Source organism: Dipodomys spectabilis, unplaced genomic scaffold (genome assembly GCF_019054845.1).
Source record: "Dipodomys spectabilis isolate Male_0828 unplaced genomic scaffold, ASM1905484v1 ptg000043l, whole genome shotgun sequence".
Classification (NCBI taxonomy): Eukaryota; Metazoa; Chordata; class Mammalia; order Rodentia; family Heteromyidae; genus Dipodomys; species Dipodomys spectabilis.
The window spans coordinates 11657728-11682598 of record NW_024870720.1 but is presented as its reverse complement, the minus strand read 5'-3'; the positions used below and the strand labels follow the sequence as shown (position 1 = coordinate 11682598).

Below are 24871 nucleotides of genomic sequence, written 5' to 3'. Positions count from 1 at the left end.
TTCATCTCCAACTTTTATGCTTTTCTAACAACCTTGTGCTTGTTCCACCATTTCCAAAGCTTATATTTTTTGGCCTCCTTGATAGGTTCAGTTCTTTCATTTCTCATCACTGCTCTAGTCATTAATCTCATTACTTTCATCACGAATTATTACGTCTCACTTCCTTCTCTATTTAACTTGGCACACATGCTCCATCATCTCTCACTGTCTTCTGCATCTCTATCATCAACCTCTCGAATGCTTCCACGTGTACAATGAAGGGTAGTGAAAGAAAATTATACAAGCCAGATTGGAATGACACCGTCCTCATTTGTATTCCCCAGAGTAGAGGGTGGTCAAAATTTACCTTATGTTTTCCTGTGTTCATTGGGAAGTAGCTCATTGTCCTGCTCTTCCTTGTGGCACCTTCAGACCTTTCCATTCTGTTTAGACTCCTAGGATCTTACCTTGCCACCCTCAGAAGGGTTTCTGAAGTCTCTTACTTCCCACAGAAAATAAAAGTCTGCATTTTGGAACTCCTTCAACCTTCTATCACTAAACAAAAATACCTTTCTGAACCCTTAGTCATCTTTTCTTTAGCTATGTTAAAATAGAGAAAGCCAATTGCTTCTGTTTACTTATGTTGTCTCTCACTTTACTAAGAACCTTTTAGCTCAATAAAACTAGGTTGTTTAAGAAGAAGTGTGGAGTAATAATTTATTAACGAATCTTTATCAGCATGACTTTTTTTTATTTCTCTGAGAGGAGGCACTGTTGCTGCAAGTACCAGGCCAATGCATGAGAAAGAGGGATACAGTTCCTATTCCATCTTCTGGTTCTAAAAATCCATTTAATATATTATGCTCTGATAGAAGATGTACCAGATATTAAAATGCTAAGAACAGATATTATACTTGCTCTTAGCCCAATGGTTAAGGATCAATGACAATTCTTTGCTTAAAAGGTTACTCTTTATTTCTGTTTTATATTTTTTAACTGTTCAGTCTTGCCTCTTTACTCTTTCTTTTCTTCAAGAACTTTATGTATCTTTGCTCGTATGTGTTTTCTAGTTTCTTCTCTAACATCCCCTGTGATCATATTCATTTGCAAGACTAGGCAATATCTATCAACAGAACATTTTCATATTTATAGATCCAGCCAACTTTTGTTTCTGAGTTATAGACTCATGTGATTATTTGTATAGTTAACATTTGAGTTTTGCTGAGGCATTTCCAATTTTACATGACCAAAACTGAGACTGTGACTCTCTTTTTCCAGTATCTGTGGGTCTTAATAGTTTCCTCTCATCTCCAAACAACTCTCCAAGTCCTAGATATGGAACTGGTTTTTTAAATGTGAGAAAATAAGCAAATGATTATGTCCTAACCATTTTGCAATCCTTTCTATTGGAAGTCATCATTTATTCTCCATCTCTATCTTATTTACCTATCTCTTGAAGTACTGAAAAAGCCTTTTAACTGACATTTATTTAAACATTTAGTAGGGCTGAGAGTGTAGCTCAGTGGTAGAGAATTCGCCTAACATGTGCAAGACACTTCAACTCATGAGATAATAATTTATGGAATGAATGGAATGAATTGCTTCAATTTCTGTTATTGGAATATTTTTCTCTGAGACACAAATTCCCATTCCTGATTAGTTTAGCTGGATCTGTAATAAACATTATATTATAAAGCCCCCTTTGCTTCATATGAACTCTTAGGCCTGTGATGGACTGATTCACGGAGTGCTCTTATTACTACAGTCTGTATAATTTGAGAAACTTTTCTTGAACTCTTGTAATACCTGAGTGAGGACAGTCAGGTGTACCAAGGTCCACCATTCTTACCTTTAGGACAACTAAGCAGAGAAATAAGAGTTCTAAGATTCAGATATGTAGAAGAAATTATTCTGATGGAGAAAACAATATTGCTTTTTATATGTTCTACCTCTGCTAACTATTATCAGGTTTTCTGTAAGTTCATGAAACCGAATATTATGTGTTTTTTCTATTTATTTTAAAATAGAGTTGCTAATAGACTGAGCTAGAACACAATTTAGCAAAATTATGATTTGGTTATGTCTGGTATCTCTTGGACTTTAGAAATGTCCATCTCTAAGACTTGCTTTTCTTTCTTTCTGTCTTGATTGAGATCTTGGTCTGAGTCCAAGATCTGATGTATAGACATAGCTGTTGAGCAATGGAGTCATCTCTGAGATGAGTTCATTGTGTTCACATCTTTGATTCCTATTGCATGCTTTGGACATAGAAACATGGGTTGTCAAGAAAAGCATTCAGTGGCAAATCCTACAACCCAAATATATACACATATTCATTCTCGCTTGTCAGAACCCTAACATTAAACTGAGGTCAAAATATCAAAATTCTGGATTTTAGGGTAATTTCAAAGTCACCCATGAATGTGCTGACATTTTATTATATCTGCTTGTTATTTACATGAGGTTAATATGGAAATGATTTAATCAAATGAGAGTAAAAAGACTTATTTGGCTACACCATTAATATGGCATATTTTCCACACATTTACAGTTAATAGTGTTCATAATTTATTTTTTACCAAATACTTGTACAATGCCATTTTCATTCCTTTGGTTTAATGTAAATAATCTATACATTAGAAAGAAAGGTTTCCAAAGTTTAAAACTCAAATAGAACAAAATAATCCAAAGTCATACTATATATATCTCTATACACACAATATAATAATATCTATAACAATATATAGAGTATATGCTATATAATACAAATCACATTAAATTATCTAGCTAAAGTTGCTATTGCATTGTAATCTAAATGAAAAATTAATATTTCATATTTTAAATAAACCAGAAGGCGGAATTTTAAGAAATGTTTAGTTAAAATTGAATATTTGGCCATTAAGATATTTGAAGACTAACATATTTAAATCCAACATTGATTTCAGACGAAATGTTTTCCTGTCAATTACAATCATATCTCAGTTGGCATGGTATACTGATTTTCTTATTTCTCTTATGTTTAATTTTTAATATATATTTTTATTGTAGAGATACTGTACAGAGGGGTTACAGTTACATGAGCAAGGTAATGAGTCCATTTCCTATTGAACATTGTCACCCCCTCCTTTGTTTGTCCCCTATCATCTCTTCTCTTCCTACCTCCCCAACTCCTCCCTCCCCTCTCCAGATTTTTAAAGTTTATTTTCAACATAGTGTCTTGCATATCTTATTGTTGCAATGGGTTAACCTGTATCCTTATTTCAGCATTTTCTTATTTCCTTTCCCCTCTTCAAATTAGAAAAATGTGTATACAAGATGCAGGGCACCAGAATCAAATACTGTGAAAACAGGGTTATACCATAGAGGAAGAGCACAGAAGAGAAACAAAAAAAATCACATAGTACATTACAAGTACATTAAAAACAACAGCAACAAAGATAAAAACTCTTGTGTCCCTCTCTTGGGGTTCATTTTGCTTAGCATCACCTTATATGATCATAAGTACATAGCTTTTGACCTTTTCTGCTTGTCCTAGACATAGACTAGTTATTGCAGATCAGGGAAACCATGGGAAGTAAGTCAGGCCTTATTTCTCTTATAAAATGAACAATATAGATTTCTTTTAACATGGCTGTATCACAAGAAGATTCTTGAGTTTGAGGTCTGAATAAAGTCTGTTTCTTTTGTGAGCACTGCATATTTTAGTAATGGTCCCATTTTCAAGATCCTGTTTATTTTGTATGTTTTCTGGAGTACTTTGCTATTATATCTGCTTCCCTGAGAAGTGACTCAGGATGTAAATTACATTGTCTTTTCTACCTCACAGCTGAGAATAACTGAGCAGTGTATAAACTCTTCCAATTGGAGCTCTCACTTTAAGCATTGCTCTGGAATTGTGCCAGATCTTCCAGAGTAATAGTTTTTCTAACAGGCATGAAGTCATGAAGTCTCCAAATTTCAGCTTGAATTCTGGCTATTGTATACCTAAAGATAGAAGAATTTCAATGCTTTGCAGATAATTGGAGAATTAAATTTCATGCTAAGAGGAGATCATGTATTCTAGAAGGACAAATAAGATAATTATGTATAGTTTATAAAAGGTGCAAAAGCAATGGGTGAATATCTTTATTTTATTCAGAAATTTCCTTATTATAGTGACTAAAATATAGTTTGATTCTTCATTTCCCAGCAGCTTCATTTGATCCGTCTTGCTTCTACTCACCAAGATGTAAATGTCTCATCTATTCAGTGGTGTTTTTCTTTAGAACCAGTTCAGGGTGAAGAGAAAACACTACCACTGTTGTCTTCATTGAGAACCTTAGAGCAGCCTCATTTGAATTTGGTAATAGTTCCAACATCTCACTATTAATTTAAGGGATGGTATAAGATAAAAAATGGGCTATACTTCTGTCTCAATGGAACTTTTAGTGAATAGTCCCTTGACCAATTTGTGTTTTCTTTCTACCCTTAGAGTAATGACACAAGAACAAGCAAGATTCTGTAACTTGACTTTCTTAATCCCCCATGCCAGCATCCTGGGGAAGAGCTCTTTAAGGACCTCAGGGTCGTATGTTTTGTTCTTGGGCTTTTTATTGACACTCTGCCTGAAGCACAAAGAATCAAGCACTGAATATGGCTTTTGATTCACTTTCACTAATCATTTACCTCTGTATTAAAAAAATAACTATTCATTTTATCCAAAATGCTGACCTGGATATTTTAGTATGTTCAGCAAACTTGGACACATGAATGTCCTGAGAATGGAATTCTTTCGTATAACACTGGTAGCAAAGCAAATGAAAGTTCTAACATGACCCAAGACAAATAATTACATTTAAGGAATTCTCTTATCTGACACGTTGTACCTTAGTTGAAACTACTTGAGTCATAAGTATTTGGAATAGTTCAAAACAAAAGCCCAAATATAAAAATAGAAGCAGCAAATGAAAGTGTATTTATAAGTAAACACCTTTTGTGAAAACAATGTCTGGTAAGTTTAAAGGTTATGCTTTTTAAAAAATCCTTAAACTAGTGTTTATATTTGAGATGACTGTTTTGCTTTTACTTCTAACATAAAATAAGCCATTTGACACATTTGTTTTTGTTTTTGTTTTGAGCAGGTCCTGAGGCTGGAACTCAGGGGGCCTGCACTGTGTCTCTGAGCTTTCTGGCTAAAGTGGTCTACTAATTAAGCCACAGCTTCACTTCCAACACTTTGTTAGTTAACTGGAGATAAAAGTCTCACCGACTTTTCCTGCCAGGGCTGGCTTCAAATTGCCATCTTCATATCTCAGCCTGTGGAATAGCTAGGATGACAGGCCTGAGCCTCCAGTGCCTGGCTAACAACTTTATCTTTTAAGTACAGTCCTTAGTCCTCAGCCTTTTTGGAGGGTAAGACAAGTCTCAGGATCACCAAGAAGCTTAAACCTGCAGTCAGCCTGGCATGCATTATATTTTTTTTCTTGTAAAGATGCAGTACAGAGAGGTTACAGTTGCATTAGTAAGGTAGTGAATACATTTCTTGTCAGAATTGTAACCCCCTCCTTTGTTTTTCTCCTACCATCCCTTCCCTCCCTCCCTCCTCCCCCCCACAAAGTTTTTAAGTTTATTTCCAACATGGTGTTTTGTGAGTCTCATGTTGCAATGGGTCATCTTGTGTCCTTGTTTCAGCATTTTGTTATTCCCCTCCCCTCCCCAATTAGATAAATGTATGTACAAGATACAAGGTACCAAAATCAAATACAGTGACAACAGGGATATTCCATAGGCAGAACAACAACAACAACAACACAAAGAAACAAAAAAGAATCACATAGTACATTAAAAACAACAATACAGTAACAGCTTGTCATCTCTTTGGTCATTGAATCACGGTAAGTTCCAAAGACAAACAACAACAGAAAAAGACACGATTAAAATGAAACACGGCCTTCCTGCCTGTAACGTCAAATGCTTTCCAACATCACCAGGGTTGTATAACCAAATCTAACAAGTTCCATCCGTGAAGGTGCAGTTAATCAGGTCTGATGCCCCTAAGTCCATCCCAGCCACAGTAGTGGAACATGAAGTACAGGAAGGCCGAGACATCAACTAGGAGACAATTGCAGTAAACCAACCCAGGGCATAGCTAAAGAAGCCTGACCTGACTCACCTCTAGGTCTCTGGCTTAGACCAGCAGGAGATGTGGGGGCTGGGGATGTATAGAGCCATTTTCTGAGACAGGGACAATGGCTCAGCCGCAGCTGTGTGGTGGGGGAGGATGGAAGGTTGGGGTAATACAGCCTTGCAGAGAGGAACACTTCTTTTGTAGCACCCAAACAACTTTGAGTAAAGTTATTATTTAAAACAACTACTGATTTTTTTCTGTATCTCTGTCACTAATGTATTATTAAAGGGGAGTATTCTTTCCCGAGATCATTATTGGTTCCCCTTTCTTTATCTTTTTTTCATCCCGCAGAACATGATTATCTTTAAAATTAGACTTGCCTTGATTTCCATAAAATTGTCTCTACAGATTCTCTCACTATTTCTCAGGAGCTTATTAAGCACAGTGTGAGATGACTTTCCTGGAAATCACTAGAGAATCCAGTTATTTTGTATGTATATATGTATGATATAGGAATATCAACCAAGATGTTTCTCTGAAACTTACATCCCCTACTTGAGTGGCATCCGAAAAACAGCATTTTTATTTCTGAGAATGAGGCATTTAGAATAGCAAGTAGCACAAGTTCTAAATCCTTGAGTTGCTTGTCAAACAATAGCTCTTTACAAAGAGGAGTATAAAATAACTGTTGACAACAATGAATAGCAGAGACACGAGACTGTTGCCCAGGCTACCTGAAATGGGAATAGGAGACACATATGGGACTGTAATATGCTAGTATGTAACTCTGGGAAGAGGTTCCAGGTCCTTCTGTCCTCCTGTGTGAACAGAAGAGAACTTAAGTTTGAAGAATTTGGGACTGAAGCAATTGTGTTCTGTACTTAACAAGGTATAGCTTCAGGAGAAAAGTAAGTCTTGGAGAAAAGCCCTAGGTCAAATAAGACATTACTAGCAGTATGTAAATGGCAGCTTGAAGCATTGAACTTTGTGGAGTTCTGTTCATTTCAAATATTTCAAACAGCAGAAATATTATCTACAGTCTTTTTTTGTTGTTGGTTCTGGGCCTGAACTCTAGGCCTGGGCACTGTTCCTCAGCTCTTCAACTCAAGGCTAGCACTCTACCACTTGAGCCACAGCACCACTTCCAGCTTTTCCTGGTTATGTGCTGTTGAGGAATCAAACCCAGGGCCTCATGCATGCAAGGCAAGCACTCGACCACTGAGCCACCTTCCCAGCCCGATCTACAGGCTTAAGTAGGGAAAGAAAAAGATTGGAAGCTCATGCCAGGGGAGTTGGATGGGTGCTACAGCCACACCTGTATGAGAAAATAAAAACAGTCAATGTGATCTTAGGACCATACTGACATCTCAGCACTGTGAAATTTTTTTGTTTTTAAAAATTATCTTTAGGTAGTAATATAAAGGAGTTGCCATTTAACAAAGCAGTTTATGAATATAATATACCGTAATCAATATCACGCCTTTCAATATTCTCACCCATCTCTCCCCTCACATGTCTTAACTTTGTAGGATATACATTGGATTCCTATTCTACATTTCTCCCCTCTTCATTTGCTACCCCTTTCCTCTTGGCCTCACCCAACCCCTTCTGAGTAGCACCTTCGTGGGGTTTTACTTTGTTGAACCTTGATTTTGGATTTCTAAGGAATTTCACTATTTGAGACTTTCCTTGAATAGGAGTAAAGATTCAGAAGCACAACAAATCAAAGAAAGACTTGATAAGTAGCACTGCGTTAAACTAAAAAGTTTGTACATGGCAAAGGACACAGCCGACAAGCTATAAAGCTAGCACACAGAAGAGGAGAAGATTTTTGCCAGCTGCACATCAAACAATGGCCTAAGATCCACAATATACAGAGAACATAAAAGAATTAAACCCTCAAAAAACCAACATCCCAATTAATAAATGGGTTAATGATCTAAAGAGAGGCTTCTAAGAAGGAGAAGTAAAATTAGCCAATGGACACATGAAGAAATGTTCAACATCTCTGGCCATAAAGGAAATCAACAAAACATTGAGATTCCACCTCATTCTAGTTTGAATGGCCTTTGTCAAGAAAACAAACTACAACATAGGCTGGTGAGGATGTGGCCAAAAGGGAACCCTAATGCACTGTTGGTAGGAATGTAAACTCATTCAATCACTCTGAAATTTTATTTCTATTATTGTCACATTTTCTGTTGTCTCTTAGGTAAATTGTAAGGGCATTTAGAACAAGCCAGATTGTCTTTCTTTATTATATCTCCTACAACTTATAACATGTCTGCAACATAGTAGGTATTCTAATAAATAATCTCTTAACAAATTTGGTTTATTTGTTGAGAGATCATTCAAGCAGATTTCTGAGAGGAAGGAACCTGTCATTGAGCTGCAACTTCTCCTGGACAGCTTTCAAGTCTAACTCAAGGCTAACTGGAAGGAAAGATTAGCATGTTTGTATTAAAAATCTTAATTCAACATTATGTGAACCTTTAATAGGGCCCAATAAAATTCTGAGAAGCAACAAAGCAAACTGCCAACTTCTGTCCTTGAAAAGAATTGAAAAAAGAGTAGGTAGGTGGAGGACTGATAGGAGAAGGGTTAGATGTGCTCTTTTCCCTTTGCATATTCTCATTTCTAATAGATAACTAAGAGAGAAGACCTAAGATGTCATTTTTATCTAGATCACAGAGCTATGCTGCAGCAAAAGTCAAAATACAATTGGTGATTTGTTTGACAACAAACAAAAGCCTCTTTCTACTACATCAAGCCTTCTCAATAAACCAGTAGGTGGTATGTTCTATTGATTAGTTTAGCAAAAACCAAGGTCAGTGAGAAAAAGCCTTGTGCAGCTAGAATTCCTGGCTTATTGTTTCTGACAGAGCTGTCTCATCAGACAACCCCAGTGTGCATCTTTGTGTATATCAAGATGTGAAAATGGCTGAGAGGCATAATATCATTCTGCATTTCCAACAAATTTTAAAGGTAATTATAAGGAGCAAGAAGCAAAATCTGGCTACAAAGGATAAATAAGTACATATATTAAGAAAACAGTTTGAATGGTTGACACAGTGTATAAAAGGTGTGTGTTTCAAAGGTACACAGAAGATGAACACTAAGATATCAACAAATAGAAATTAAATGAGCAGAAAGTGGGAAATTAGCTAGAGAACTCCAGAATGAGGAGGAAGTGAGATGTCTGAGCAAAACACAGAGTAAGGTATCAAGTATTCTCTTCATAAATAATGTGTGGAGTGAGAATAATATGTTAGCTAACCTGTAAAAACATGAGGCTTCCTCTTTCTGTGTGTTTATTACTCTTCTAAGTGCTAAACATTTTTTATTAAAACCATATTTATTTACACTATTAATTTTCTTTCTAAAATTTCTTTCATGTATATAGACAGCAAATACTATAGACTTTTAATACCACACATTCTATTAAAATATCTAAACAACTTAAGTATTAATCACCAACTTAATCAAAAGTTATTATTTTCCTTCTTCCAGATTTCTTCCAATGACACACAATAACGGTAAAGCTGAGAGACCTCTAGAGTAATTGATATTTCCTGTGATTTGTAGAGCTCCTTGTTGGTAGGTTGGCTGTGGCCATAGGTCTGACGTAGAGAATGAGTTTTTATTTTAAATTAAGATGACAATGTGAGTCTTAGCCACCACTGTAATATTGCATTCAGATTCCTAGACCTTACCTTATTCCTGGCTTTAAAATGATTCCTGAAAACCATTTTGAAATAATGGTCAAGAATACTGAAGGTAAAAGTAAATTTCTTGTATTCAATTCTGGCTGAACAACCTTAACTGATTACTTAATCCTTCTGTGCTTCAATTTCTTGTCTTAAAATAGTAATAACAATAATAGCACATACCTCCAAGTGTTATTACAAGGATTAAATGAGTAAATTCATGAATGTGCTGAGTATTATGCTTGACAGTAAGTAATTCCTCAGCAAATGTTAGCTGTCATTAACATTGTCTTTAGGACACAACCAGACTCCTTTACTTCCCATGCAGGCTTTAATGTTGGACCTCAGGGAAACGTTAAATTTTTATTAGCATTTTCATGATCTAAAGTACTTAGGATTAACTTATGCTGTTCAGTCTTCCCAGATTAATTGGCATTTTCTAAAATCTATGTGTCTTCTCTGAATGTTTCTTGGCAATTTCTCGCATCCATGTGTTGCCCAGATAAGAGATGCCCTTAGAAGTCCCACAGCAATATCATTGACAGTAATAGAATACATTTAACAGAATTTACCTAGAAGGTGTCATTTAACAGATGGAGTTGTAAGAAATAATCAAACTTTAATCAAACAAGATCCCAAGTTCAAATGAAGAAAAAGAGATAGAAAAGATCACAAACCATTAGCTTTCTACTATATTGCACTTTCAAGTCTATTGACCACCCTGGTGTGAATTGTTAACACTGGCCTTTTGACCTACCAACAATTTTAAGTGTCTGTTGCAGAGGATTGTGTGGGAAGATAAATTTTAATGTCATAGAAGTGGTTGGAGAAATAACTATGATACTTGTAATGGGTAATAAATAATTCACTGTCCAAAAGGAATTTACCTGCAGCCCCAACAAAAGTAATCACCTATATACAGTGTTGCTTTTTTCTAACTTCATATAAATGAATAGATTGAAAAATGAAAGGGAAGCCTCTCTTACTTCACAGTTTTATCTAGCCCTGTTGTTCATAATGAAAGTGAATGTCTCTTTGTTAGATTAGAACATATTTTCCTTAACCTAAAGGGGACACTACTTGATGCCTTGGCTCAAGCCCGTTGTCCAGGATAGTTGGTATGCAGAGATCTGGTGATCACAGTTGCAGGGTAGCCCAGGTATTAACCTTCAGGAGATGCCATGTCATTCAGTGACTGTCATGGTAGGGCACATCTGTTACCCCAACCTCATTAAGAAGCACAAGTAGAGTATTGCAGACCAGCCACAGAATGAGACCCTAGATCAAAAATGCTCAAAAAGAAATGTACTAATTACCTTGCTCATGTAACTATAACCCCTCTGCACAACATTTTTACAATAAAAAACATACAAAAACAAAAATATAACTAAGACAAAAATTAAAATAGAATTACAAAGCTGAAGGTGTAGCTCAAATAGTAGAATGCCAGCCTAGTAAGCATGACACCCTGACTTTGATCCTCAGAACCACCAGGAAGCAATTATATAAATAAAATAGTCACTAATGTTATTATATTTCAAAGTTACAGTATAGGCTATGATTAGGCAGGAGTTAGAACAATCTCTGAAAATATTATTTCCATTTCTCCAAGGATTAGTCAATGCTAATAATGTCTCTATAATAAGAATATTAAAACAACCTTAGGCATAATAAACCAACTCCACATATCTTTACAAAGGCTTGTGAAATCATGACAAATATCCAGATGGCTCTGGCCACACTTCAGAAAACGTTGAGTTTTAATTGATCAGAGCAAACTAACATGCATTATTACATTGGGGGAATATTACATAGTCATTTGTACTTCAAGAGCAGTCATATCCTTATCTGAATGTCCTTATATAGCCAAAACAATTCCTTAGCAGGAAGAACAGTGTTGGAGGAATATCAATACCAAACAACTTCAAACTCTGTTACAAAGCCATAGTAATAAAAATAGCTTAGTACTGTCACAAGAATAGGACTAATGGCATAGAATAGAAGACCAGGAAATGACCCACAGAGCTATAGCCATCTAATATTTGACAAGGGAGCCATAAGCATAGGTTGGAAGAAAAACAGCCTCTTCAACAAATGATGCTGGCAAAATTGGCTATACACATATAGAAAACTGAAGCTAGATCCCTATATATCACCATGCACCAGAATCAATTCAAAATGGCCCAAAGACCTCGATATAAGGCCGGATACCATGAAAATATTACAGGAAGGGATATTGGACATACTAGGGCACCTATGCACAGGTTGAAACTTCCTAAGTAAAGATCCAGAATGACAAAAAACAACTAAAGTTTGGATAAATGGGATTGCATTTCTGTATGACAAAGGTCATAGTTAGCAAGACAAATAGAAAGCCCACAGAATGAGAGAAAATTTTTACTAGCTATGCTTCAGACAAGGGCCTCATATCCAAATGTATACTTAGAGCTCAAAAAATTAAACCTCCAAAACATAAACCCTGCAAAACTCAACAACCCAATCAATAAATGGGTTAAAGCCTTCTTAGAGGAAGAAGTAAGAATGGCCAATAGACACATAAAGAAATGTTCAACATATCTGGCCATAAAAGAAATGAAAATAAATAACATAGAGATTTCACTTCACCCCAGTTAGAATGGCTATCAGGAAAATTGACAATAACAGATGGTAGTAGGATTGTGGCCAAAAGGGAATGCTGCTACACTGGTGGGAATATAAACTTCTTCAACTTCTGCAAAGCAGTATGAAGGTTTATCAAAAGACTAAACATACAGCTTCCCTATTACCCAGCCATTCCATTCCTGGACATTTATCCAATACAACACAAACAAGGCCACACTAAAGCTGCCAACACAACCATGTTCATTGTAGCATTGTTGGAATTCCGTGCTTCCATCAAATAGAATGATATTGTTCCATTCGTAAGGAAATGAAAAGTCTTGGAAAAAAGTATATATATTAAGAGAAGTAAGCTAGACCCAAAGAAACATAGATTGTGTGGTTTCCCTTATTTGCTATAACTAGAATGTGCCTATAAATCCACAAGTAAACACACTAAATAGTAAAAGACAAAAAGTATACCTGGGCATTATAAATTATATATAACTCTAATCATTCTTATAGTGAGACCAAAGGAGGATATTCTTAGGAGAGGATCACAAAGTCTCAATAGGGATGTGCATATGATCATATAAAATGATACTTATCAAAAAAAACTCCAAGAAATGGAAACCAGAGGGTTTATTTTAAATTTGTTGCTTTCTCCTTTGTCACTGCTTTTTTTTTTAAACTTTTGTCTTGTATGTAAGTTTATATGTTTTGAGGAGGGCAAGGGGAGAGCACAGAAATGGTGAGACCAAAGTGAACTAATGTAGCAGTGACACTCACTTGAAACTATGTTAGAAATGAATTATACAACTTGTAAGGGGGATTTGGGAGGGAAAAACGGTGAAATCAAAGGAAGGGGTGACACTTTTCAAAAAGAAATATACTCATTATCTGACTTATGTCAGTATAACCCCTCTCTACATCACATATACAGTAACAAATTAAAAAAAGAACCTATAAAATAAGATATGATCAAGGGAAAGGTGCAAGATGTTTTCAAGGAACAAAAAAATAGACTTGGTAGAATGGTAGGATTATAAAAATGGCTCATATACCATTTGTAACTAGATGTATTCTTTTAGGAAATGGAAAAATCTGACCTGACATAAGAGTTTATATTTCATATAACAATGATGGTTATTTAGACATTGAGGGAGAAGCTCACAAGATGAAAATATACCATATGAAAATAGTTTTTGGAAGTGAGAAGAAAACAATAACTATTTGCAAGTAAAAAATAATATGGAATTCTTGGTCACACAGAGAATGAATAAACACTAAATCAAAGATGACTTTACCATTTTAAATCTAAGAGACAGTAACACCATGGACAGAAGGGGAGAAATTATTAGAAATGACAATGTTTGAGTGAAAACTAAACTATATGTGTTTGGAATGAATATATTTGTGTTTTATGTTTGAGATGAACCATCCCGTAGAAAATCAGAGAGCATTATTGCTTGGATCAGAGAGCAAGGTGCCTGGTGGAAAATGGTGAGTCAGCTACACAGTATTTGTCACTAAAGCCAAGAAAATGGATGTCTTCTGAGACAAAGGTAGATCAAAAGTAAAAGTTTAAGTGAGAAGCCAGAGCTAGTGATCAGAGGAGGCAGATAAATTATAGAATCATAAGAGTCATATAGCTATGTAATAGAAAAAAAGTATATTGTCCCAGAATTTTTTTTCAAAGGGAGATTTCTTTAGGGTTGTCTGAAACATGAGAGAGGGCAAATAAAAATAGAGAAAACTGTAAAAAATTTTGACACATAAATATTTAGTATTAGTTTAAAGGGTTGTTTAGTGATGAAAGAATGGAGAATACTCATAGTGTTGAAGATGACATGTACTGAATATTTTAATTAGAAGAAAATAAAGAACAGAAGAGAAGAGAATTGTAAGAGACAAAGTAAAGACTTTTGTAGCAAGGATGGACTGAGTTGAAAAGCGCAGGAGAAGGGATAGGTGAACTTCAAATGGGAGAGTGTTCACAATTTTTTTGATTCTGTTGACCTAGGTAAATATTTAAAACTTAAGGAATGAAGATGTGATTCAGGTGTTAGAGTATTGCTTAATCAGCACAAGGCCCTGAGTTTAAACCCTATACTGACAAAGTTTTAAAAAGTTCTATCACATATTGAGTTCTTAGCCTGTGAGAATCATCACAATCCATGACAAGAAGCACATGACACATATTTACCATCCAACTAACCCAAATGGATAAGTACTATCACAGCCAACCTTATGAATTTGACTCTGAACCCAGTCACTTACTAGTAATCTGTGCCAGTTCATAAGGTTGGCTTCACTACTGACACCTGAAACCACTATTTTAAATTAAAATCAGAATTGAGTTTGAGACAAAGATAAGTAGATGATGCCTCTGCAAATCGAAAATCGATGGGAATAGTAGTTTTTAAATCAAAACATACATAAATGCATTTGTTTTAGTATATATGATTCCAAATGGTGAACAATTAAATTATATATATGTACATATTAAAATCCAGTAAGTGAGATATCATTGGCTCATAATTTATGGTATGTCTAAATGATCTTATTTGATCTCTAAAACAAACTGACATCTTTGTGTGGGGGGCAGGGGTAGGACCTTGTGCTTGTAAAGACTTTGTGCTCTTCACAGGCTTTTTTTGCACAGGCTGGTGGCTCTATCATTTGAGCTACTCTGCAACTTCTGTATTTTTGTTTTGTTTTGTTTTGTGCTTTTGCTGGTTAAATGCAGGTAAGAGTCTCTTGGTATAACAGCCTGGACTGGCTTTTAACTGTGATTTCAGCCTCCTGAGTGGATAAGTTTACAGGCTACAAGCATGAGCCACTGGCACCTAGATGATAGCCTCTTCTTCTTTTTATTTTTTAAAGATTAAAAAAAACAACTAAGAATGGGGAAAAGAATAAATTTGCCAAAGGTGCTCTGCTTGAAAGTAACTGGCATGCATGCAAAGCCAAGTCTATCCTTCGATTTTGAACTCCATAATACAACACTCTCTCCAGTTGGCTAATAGATGTTCTACAAAGCAACCTATTCTCCAGAACGCAAAACATACGTGAATGCATTTGATAAATTACTTCAAAAATCTCTAATTATTTCTCAAGGGAATATTTTAAAGGCACCAAAAAAATACAAAGGTATCAGAAACAACACAAATGTATCAAAAAATATGATAGGCCTGAAGATTTACCCCACTCTGCACCAAACTCACTCATTGTATTTATGAAATAGGGATAATTTGATTATAGGGAAATCTTCAACTTTATTTCTTCCGTTACTTTTTTTTCTTTGTCTGTTATGGGGCTTGAATTCTGGGCCTGGGCGCTGTCCCTCAGCTCTTCAGCCCAAGCTAGTGCTCTACCACTTGGCCATAGTGCCACTTCTGGTTTTCTGGAGATGAGTCCCAAGGACTTTCCTGCCCACGCTGGCTTTGAAATGTGATCCTCAGATCTCTGCCTCCTGAGTAGCTGGGATTACAAATGTGAGTCACCCATGCCCGGCTCTTTCATTACTGTTGAGTCAGGAAAGATCATTACCTTTCTCATGTAACTGTAACCCCTCTGTACAGTATTTTTACAATTAAAAACATAAAAAAAGAGAATTTCAGTGTATCCCTTTTCACCCTAGAATCCCATAAATACAACGAGTATTTCTTCTAGCTTTGAAATTGAACATCATGAGCTGGAAAGGAATAAATTGTCCCATGTTCCCCTATGAATCATATATTTTTTTTTTATTCAAAAGCTGAACTTATAACTTTATCACAGTGTTGTAAGAGCTTCCTCCCTAATATTATTCTTGTTCTTGCTTATTAGCAATAATTTACCCTATAATTAAAAGTAATCTTTGAGCTTCCATTCTTCAAGTAGGCACTTTACAAATTCTTGTTGTTTTACCTTAGACCAGACAGTGAAATTACCAGCAAACGGTAATAATTTTTTCAAAACAAATTAGTCACTAATAAACTCTGAAGAAAAAATATGTGAATCATTTCCATTGTTCTTTGTTCATTTTCCCATTCTAAAATTAATGAAATAAATTGACTTCAAACACTACTATATTTGACTTTGAAAAAGAGGAGTTAATAAGGATTTATTTAATTGGGGCTACCTGTTTTGCTGTCCTGGTTAGTAACATATGCACATACAAATGAACATCCACAAACAGAGAGTGCTCAGTAGCTTACATAGAGCATTCTACTGAGCATCCAGTGTCAAGAAGTGGCATTAGAAAACATAGAAGTAGCATATTGCATAGCAGATAAAATCTAAAGCAATCATTTATGCAGAGCATAACGCCCTGGTCAATAAAATAATGTATGTAGAGCAGGATTTGAGAAAGAATTAGAGAACATGGAGTTAGCTTGCATGTTTAGGGCTAGTTATGAGAATGAAACATGGTTTGTGTGCATGTCTTAGATTCTGAGTTGAGTCTGAAAAGAAAAAGGTTATTTCTATCCTTGAAAGAGCTCCTTCCAACTACTGTCAAAACTATACCATAAAAAAATTTTATCCTCATGGATTTGAGGTAGCATGTTGCTTATCAAAATGCAAATAGACTGGACCTATTAAGGGGTCAATACTTCAGTGAGAAAAAAAAAAACCTACTTCAATCAGATGATTCTTTTTCCTAGAAGCAAAAAAAATCATTTATTCTAATGGTAGTTAAAGACCAGCCTGCTGAGACTACTGAAAAGCAAGAAATCTTTGTAGGCCATGCGACTGGAAACCATGACCACCAAGTACTTGATACACAAATGCTGGAGGTTTATTACCTTGGATTATTTCAGTTTCTTGATTTGTTTTGAGAACAAACTATGTACTTTACTAATAGTGGGGGATTATTAGGATTTTCACTATAGGTAGTTTTAGATGTCTCTTGAAATAATGTGAACATGTGTCTCAATAACTGAGGCTTGGAAGAGATATTGGACACTATCATGATGGAATATTTGTATCCTAAGGGCAAGATGCAAGAAAAAAAAGAATTTGTAAATAACTATGGATTAAAATATATGCTAAATACAGATTTATGCTATGCATGTACAACAAATATCTATACAATATATACTATATATTTACAATATATATGTATATAACACCTATGTATAGAATATAGACACAATATATACCTACCCAGATTATATTCTATTATTAATCTATCTACTGTCTATTTCTGATCAAATGCTTCTTTTCTCTACTAGATAACCACTGGGGCAGAAAAATAATAAAATACCTTCTGCTTCCCAGTTCTACTTCACAGAAATTAGTATTGTGATTTCCCAGTTTGAATCTATTTCCTTTTTAGGGATTAACTTCCTTGAATACATAAAGTGGTTTGTTCAAAGTTGACAAAGACAGTGTGAAGATGAGATCCTGTGAGCATCAAATCCCACCAAGCAATATTCCAATATACAGTGCTTCATGAAAGATAGAAATAATACATGAGAGTGAAAAGAGGATCCTTTCTATTAAAGTGATGTCCATGGCTGTTAGAAGAAAACAGTAAGGCAGACTATTCAGGTATCTTATTATAGGGACAGGGAAGAGACCACCATTGGGCTTTGTAGCAGGGAGAAGGGGCTTCACTCCTAATATGTCAAGGAAAAAGCAAGATATATAGTCAAAGTGTGTGTGTGTGTGTGTGAGAGAGAGCAGTGAATGGAAAACTCTTAAAAGTCCACATTAGGCAGGAAAGAAGTTCAGCCAACCTATGGGAACTGAGGAAGAGCAGCTAGCTAAAGGACAGTGAAGGACAGAAATACAAACTGCTGGGAGTGAAGACACATGGAGGCAAGGTGATTCTGGCAAAATCAATTTAGTAAGATTTTTACTAAAATGCAACATGGGCATGTTAAAGGAGAAGGAGAGCTGGAGAAAACCCAAAGGAGTTCAGGCAGAGTTTGCTGAAAGAGAAAATCTGTCATTCTCCTTAGCACAATTGCAAATGAATGAGAGTATATTTTTTTCTTTTGGGTCCAGTCGTGGGGCCTGAACTCTGGGCCTGGGCACTGTCCCTCAGCTCTTCAGCTCAAGGCTAGCACTGTACCACTTGAGCCACAGTGCCACTTCCTGCTTTTTTCTTTTTGCTTATGTGGTGCTGAGGAATTGAACTCAGGGCCTCATGCATGCAAGGCAAACACTCTACCCACTGAGCCACTTTCCCAGCCCCCAGAGTATTTATTTTTAAATCAACCTTCCTCTCCCTCCCTTCTTCTCTCCCTCCCTTCTCCTCTCCCTCCCTTCTTCTCTCCCTCCCTCCCTCCCTCCCTTCCTCCTTTCCTTCCTTCCTTCCTTCCTTCCTTCCTTCCTTCCTTCCTTCCTTCCTTCCTTCCTTCCTTCCTTCCTTCCTTCCTTCCCTCCTTCCCTCCTTCCCTCCTTCCCTCCTTCCCGACTTCCGTCATCTAATTCCCCAGAGAAAATATGTTTTGTTTGGGAAATACTTGGCTCTGACACAAACTAAGAAATTCTGATGCATTTTAGACTTTTACGAATGATTATGGGAAATAGATCAACGTTGCACCATGATAGAGGAATTTTGCTTAAATACACACAGCATTGTTAGGCTTTTGTGCATCTCAGCAACATGCAAAAGCACTAAAAATGAAAATTGGATTTAACTATAGCAACAAACATCATCATGTAGGGTAGAAGAGAACAAAAGTAACCACGAGAACAAGCTTTAGAAATGATAAAAAGCTCAGTATCATGGCAACCTTTTGTGTTGGGCTATTTTTAAAAACTGGATAATATTGCACTCTAATTTCTTCATCTACTTGCTGAGTGATAGCAACATTGTCACTAGAGATACTGGGTGTCATCTTGACATTAGAGTATTAAATAAATACAGCTAATACTTTTTTCTCATTTAGTTTTGTTGTAGAAAAAAACCTTAAAGCGATATTCAACCTGATCACTTCTTGTTGTCTTGCTATTTCTCTAATAATATGTCTTCAGTATCTCCTTAATCATTTCGGTATATTTTTAAATCAACATGCTGAGATTTAATTTAATAGTCTAAGAATGTCTAGTTTATTAATTTTGACATTTATCATGGTACAAAAGCACAATTTTAAAGGGCTTATCGAAACTAGTAAACATTTATGAGAAAGTTACACAAATCTTGACGGGTTAATGATATTTCCATATATGCCTACTATATATTTTGATTATAGACAAATCTGAAATCCTGTTTCTGTGCCATGTACTTCCATGGCTCATGAATGCTCACAGACAGAGAACAGTGATAAAGCGTGGTCCTGGTGTCATTCAAAGGCCAGTAGCAATTGAAAATTCATCATTACTCTCATGGTTTATGTCTTTCACAGGTAAAGAGTTTAAGGTTTTGTATTTATGATTCAGGATTAGCTGGTCTCCAGGACATTGTTCTGAAAGAGCCCCTGCCTTCATTTCAGATTGTGCTAGTAAGAGTGTACAAAGCAGCTCAATTCTCAAGGAAGTCTCCATTACCATTCTCCACTGAATCAGACCAGCTGAAATTCCACTTAAATAGTTGAAAATCACAGTAGCTATTCTCACGTGGTGAGTAATGCCTCATTCCCTTCTACTAGATCCCGATTCTTTGCAATCACTAATCAGATATCCTAATTTAATTAATGTGAACTAATGTGAATGGTCATCTTTCAAACACTAACCTTGTTTCCTATATAATTTATTTCTTCAGTTCTCCTATTTTGAAATACCTAGTACAGTAAATACTGGTTAAAGTTACAAATGAATGAAGGAATAAATGAATGAAAGATGTTCTTTTCTGCTATCCCAGAGAACATTTGTCACTTCTGTTCATTCCCTTTCTTATTTTTTTTCCTTTGTGCTGGTCCTGGAGCTTGAAATCAGGACCTGGTCTCTGTCCCTTAGCGTTCTTCTCAAGACTATTTGAACCACAGCTATACTTCTGGCTCTTGGGAGGTAAAATGGAGACAAGAGTCTCAAGGCTTCTGGGCTTGCTCTAATGCACGATCCTCAGATCTTAGCCTTCTTAGTATCTAGGATTACAGGTGTGATGCACCGGTGCCTGGGTACCTACTATCTTTTAATAATACTCCCTGCCACTATAGCTGCCACTCTAGTTAATGCTGCATGCATTCCACCCCATCATTTTGAATTGGCTCCAACCACCTTTTTGCCTGGTGGTGTCCACACATCAGCTCTTGTTTCTGGAAGCTGGGACTTTTGTTTGTTTTCTGTGTGATGGTGATGCATCCTATTTCAGGAAATAATGGTATCTAGTAGCTGCAGAAATTTCTAAAGCTCTCAACCTGAAATTTATTAAAGTTTTGGGTTTATTTCAGTGATGTCATTTCCCTCTCTTTCTCAGTAGTTAGATTTTAGAATGCTGCTGCTTCACTAAAATCGATCAAATTATTTGAGCACCTATGTGTTCAGTGCTTAAAATCTACTCCCCTGCCCTGCACATAACTCTCTCCCCTATACACACCCCTATACACCCTTAGGACACACACACACACACACACACACACACACACACACACACACACACACGCAGAGCCCCTCCTGACATATGAAATCAGGTATTCTAATTAAGGTAAGTAACTGGCTGAGAATTGAGCTAGCTGATGATTACAAATCTCTTGTCACTTCCAAAGCTGGAGAGTTCCCACAGAGCCTCAACATCTCTCCTGGTTTTTGTCCCTTTCTGTCTTCATTTATTTGAAAGGCAAAAAAAAAAAAAAAAAAAAAAAAAGTGACTGACAAAATACATTGATGCTGACCTCTCCTGGGTTCTCTTGTGCTGAACTTCTGAGGAAGTTTTCTTGCCTCTTTTGTTCCATGAAGCCTCTCAAGAGACTCCTTAAATGAATTCAGGTTGTGGGGGAAGAGATGGACTGTGCAAATGAGTATTAGCGCTGGTAAATGCTCAATTATATGTAGGCTGCTTGAGAATAATTTTCAAATCTCCTGTGTTTATTTTCGTCTTGTGTTCTCTTATCTTCATTGCACTAATGCCATTTTGCATTTTCTTCTTTCCAAAGCAAGTCAGACATTTCCAGTGGCTCGCCTGATATAAGCCATCTTCCAGATGATCAGATTTGCCTTTGTCTCATTCTCTAGCGCTGTGTTGTGTTGCTTTTTGCTTTCTTATTCCTTTATAGGTTTGAAATATTCTTTCCTTTGTCAGCTACTTCATAGTCATGTTAAATACATAAGGTACCTCGGCTTATTAACCTATGATAGTATCTTATTTTTGTTTTTTTCATTTGTCTTCTCTCGGATTTATTATTTATTTTCCTTTGAGTGGGTCCACAGAGAATGCATGAAAATAAAAGATTATGTGTGTTGACAAGCAAAATGACTTGTCTTGGTCATATTAATTTTTTTTCCCTACCCATTAAGCATTTGAATGTGGGTCACTTCGATATATCCTTTCCCCTTTTTTCCAGTAGCTTATTTGGGAACACTATTTTTGGATTTAGATTTAAGGGGAAAATTTATTTACAGTTAATCACCAGAGGCATACTTTGAATAAACTAATAATTTTCCCACCTCTTCATTTTGAGCCTGGTTCAGATTGCCTCTGAAATCTACAGTCAGCTATTTTTGGCTCACTGGCCTAGCATTTGCCCTGTGTGTCGTGCCTTCTGGTAAGCCTGCCAACCTTTGCAGTACGATGCCTGTGAAAGCCGGTGCTCAGTGCTTAGTGAAGACAGTGTGCCTCAGCTCTAATGCTCTTCCTTCCCTTTGAATACTCTCGTCAGTGCTCATTTTCCTTGTACCGACCTTTTCACCTCTTTTCTGCGTACCTTTAATACAAAGGTTTTCTCTGAATTCTTTTTTTTTTTTCAAAAGAGCTGAAAGAGCCAGCAAAAAACCCCACCAAATATCAAACTCAAAGAAATGCCAAATTTTACTTTATTCAGTCTGCTCAATTTCCCGGTTGAGATGTCTGCTCTGTAATAATTTCTAACTTCTTGATTAAAATTCCTGGCTAGTAACACACAAATACTTCTGTTTACATGTCACACTGTTCTTAAAGAACCTGTTTTGAATTTTAATTTCTTTCTCTATGACTGTTTTTTAATATTTTAATTTCATTCCTAGCCTTCTTTTCCATAGGCATTCTGTAGATTTGTTTGTTGTTGTTTTTTGGGAAGGGGGGGAGTGCTGGCATTTCTTTGGTATTTCTTGCCTTGATAATACAGCAAATTCCATCACTTCTTCTTTGATTTTTATTTTAGCTTCAGTTTCCTATCCTTTGTTTTTATACTCTTGTTTTCTCCAAAGAAATGTTCCTATAGCCTTATAGAATATTGACTTTCTTCTTGAAAGCCTGTTTTTACTCTCAGTCCCTTTTAAAGTCACTCTTCACATAACTTTTAACATTTTCACTCACTCTCTGACATCTTGAAAGGGTATCTGAGGTCTGCTCCCTTAATCCTTTGATAGGTTCTTCCTGTTCTAAAATCTCACCCTCCATTTATCTTGATAAGTTGGTGTCTGTACTTAAAATTATGTTATACTATTGTTCACAGAATCTTTCAAAGTGATTTTCTGTGACTATTAGAAATGGTAAGCAAAATGAAATGAAATGAAATTCTAGAAATCCAAGATCTGGTTGAAAGATGTAGATATCCCATTAAATCTCCCTTGTAACCTGGACTCTTTCTGTCTAGCAGGGTAGTAGCCGACTCATACATATGCACCTTATCACAAGGATCTTGAGAGGGAAACCAGGGGTTACTGTAAGTGAAAGATTCTCTCTAGCTTTGGCATCTTGTTAACAATGACTTTTCGTAAATAAGTTGGATGATTATCATCTTCTACACATGAACTTCACTTCTGCAATGGGCCATACCTGACTCTCACTTTGAGGCCACGCTGTTTCCTCTTCCTGGGATAGTTTGTCTTCGTACATAGCCAATGAACTCCATGTTATACTTTCATTTTCAGTTTCCATTGTCTTTCCCACTTTGTTTATCTGAGTTGGATACTTCCTATCTATGAGCCCACAAAACATTACTCCTGTATGGATTTATTCCATAGTTTTATAATTTTCTGGTTCCTTGTGCCATCCATACAACTAGCTTCATTTTGAAAGCTTAAGGTTATCCCAGAGACACCTTAATTATGGTGCTGAAAACAGAGATGGGATTCATACCAGCTGGAACATTTATTGACTATGGGGAAGTCGTGAACCTCTTTGTGCTTCAGTTCTTCATGTGTAAATCAGGAATGTCAGATGGATTTGTACACACTTTTTGTTTCTGAGAATGAAATTGGGAGAACAGTTGCAATTCAGAGTAAATACTGTGTAAAAATTTGCTGCAAAGTTGATTGCAGTTATTAGAATAATAATTCTTGTTATCAATCACAGACACATTTCCACAATAACTAACAGTATTTCTCATGTAGTAGTCCTCACTTGATACTTGTAGAGTAAATAAGCTAATCAAACAATGAATGATATTGGAAGTAATGAACTCAGATAGACAATCTAATAGTATCAGAGCATGTATATAAATTGGAGTTTGTACAAATGGAAACTTCCCAGAGTCTAGATTTGCTTTCTGATATATTTTGTTTCTTCTGATTGGCAGATACATGAAGAAAGGAACAGTCCTTTCAGAGGAAACTTCAACTAAAAATAGCTGGGCACTGATAATTAATGTGTGCTTTGGAGATATCCTTTGTTATCTCCAGAAGCTTCCTTTCTGGCCTCTTCCCATATTATGCTCCTGCCAAATTTCTCAGCTTTTGAGAAATTTCTGCTTTTGTCATGGCATTGTAAGAAAAGGGAACTTCTTTCATATCTTACAAGTTAAATTCTTCCTTATACAGAATCCCCAAATTCTATTCACACATCTCCCATTCTACAGATATCTTTGGCAGAACACTCACATGGATATGTTAATAAATAACCTTATAGTTTTTCAGATCATTTCTAGCTATTTCCTTGTATGGAACCATTGTTGCTGCTACTTCATTCCTGTTAACACTTTTGGAAAAGCAGCCCCAAACCATCCCAATTGGTTAGATGCATAACAAAAGATAAGATATTTGTATATTCTTTCTTTGTAGTCACATGCCTAACCACTCATCAAATTTCTCATGAAATGACTCTTTATTTAATATTAATTTTTTACTCTCCATTCTTTGTGTTTTTCACTCATTGACTATGTATCTTCTGAAAACTTAGAACCTGGCATGAGAAGACATCAATAGACTTTTAAAAGAAATACTAGCTAGCCTTTTATAATCTTAAATGTTTAAAATACTTTCGTATCTAGTAATAGATAGTGGAGTAAAATGACCAGTTTTAGTACTTCCTGTGCTCCAGGCATTTTCTCAAGCATTTGACATTCAGAAGCTCATTTAATTTTCGTGTTAAGCCTGTGCGTACCATAAGCAGCTCTACGTTACACATGAGGAAACTCTAACGGAGCATCAGAGATCACAATGCAATGAACTAAAAGTAACTCGCTGAATG

The 24871-nt window shown here is 36.0% G+C and overlaps 1 non-coding gene across 1 annotated transcript; it reads right to left on the bottom strand.

Moving 5' to 3' along the window:
- Positions 1-740: 740 nt before the first annotated feature.
- LOC122106954 lies at positions 741-923 on the bottom strand. Its single transcript, XR_006147270.1, has one exon. It is a non-coding gene; the product is annotated as a U2 spliceosomal RNA (small nuclear RNA).
- Positions 924-24871: the final 23948 nt, after the last annotated feature.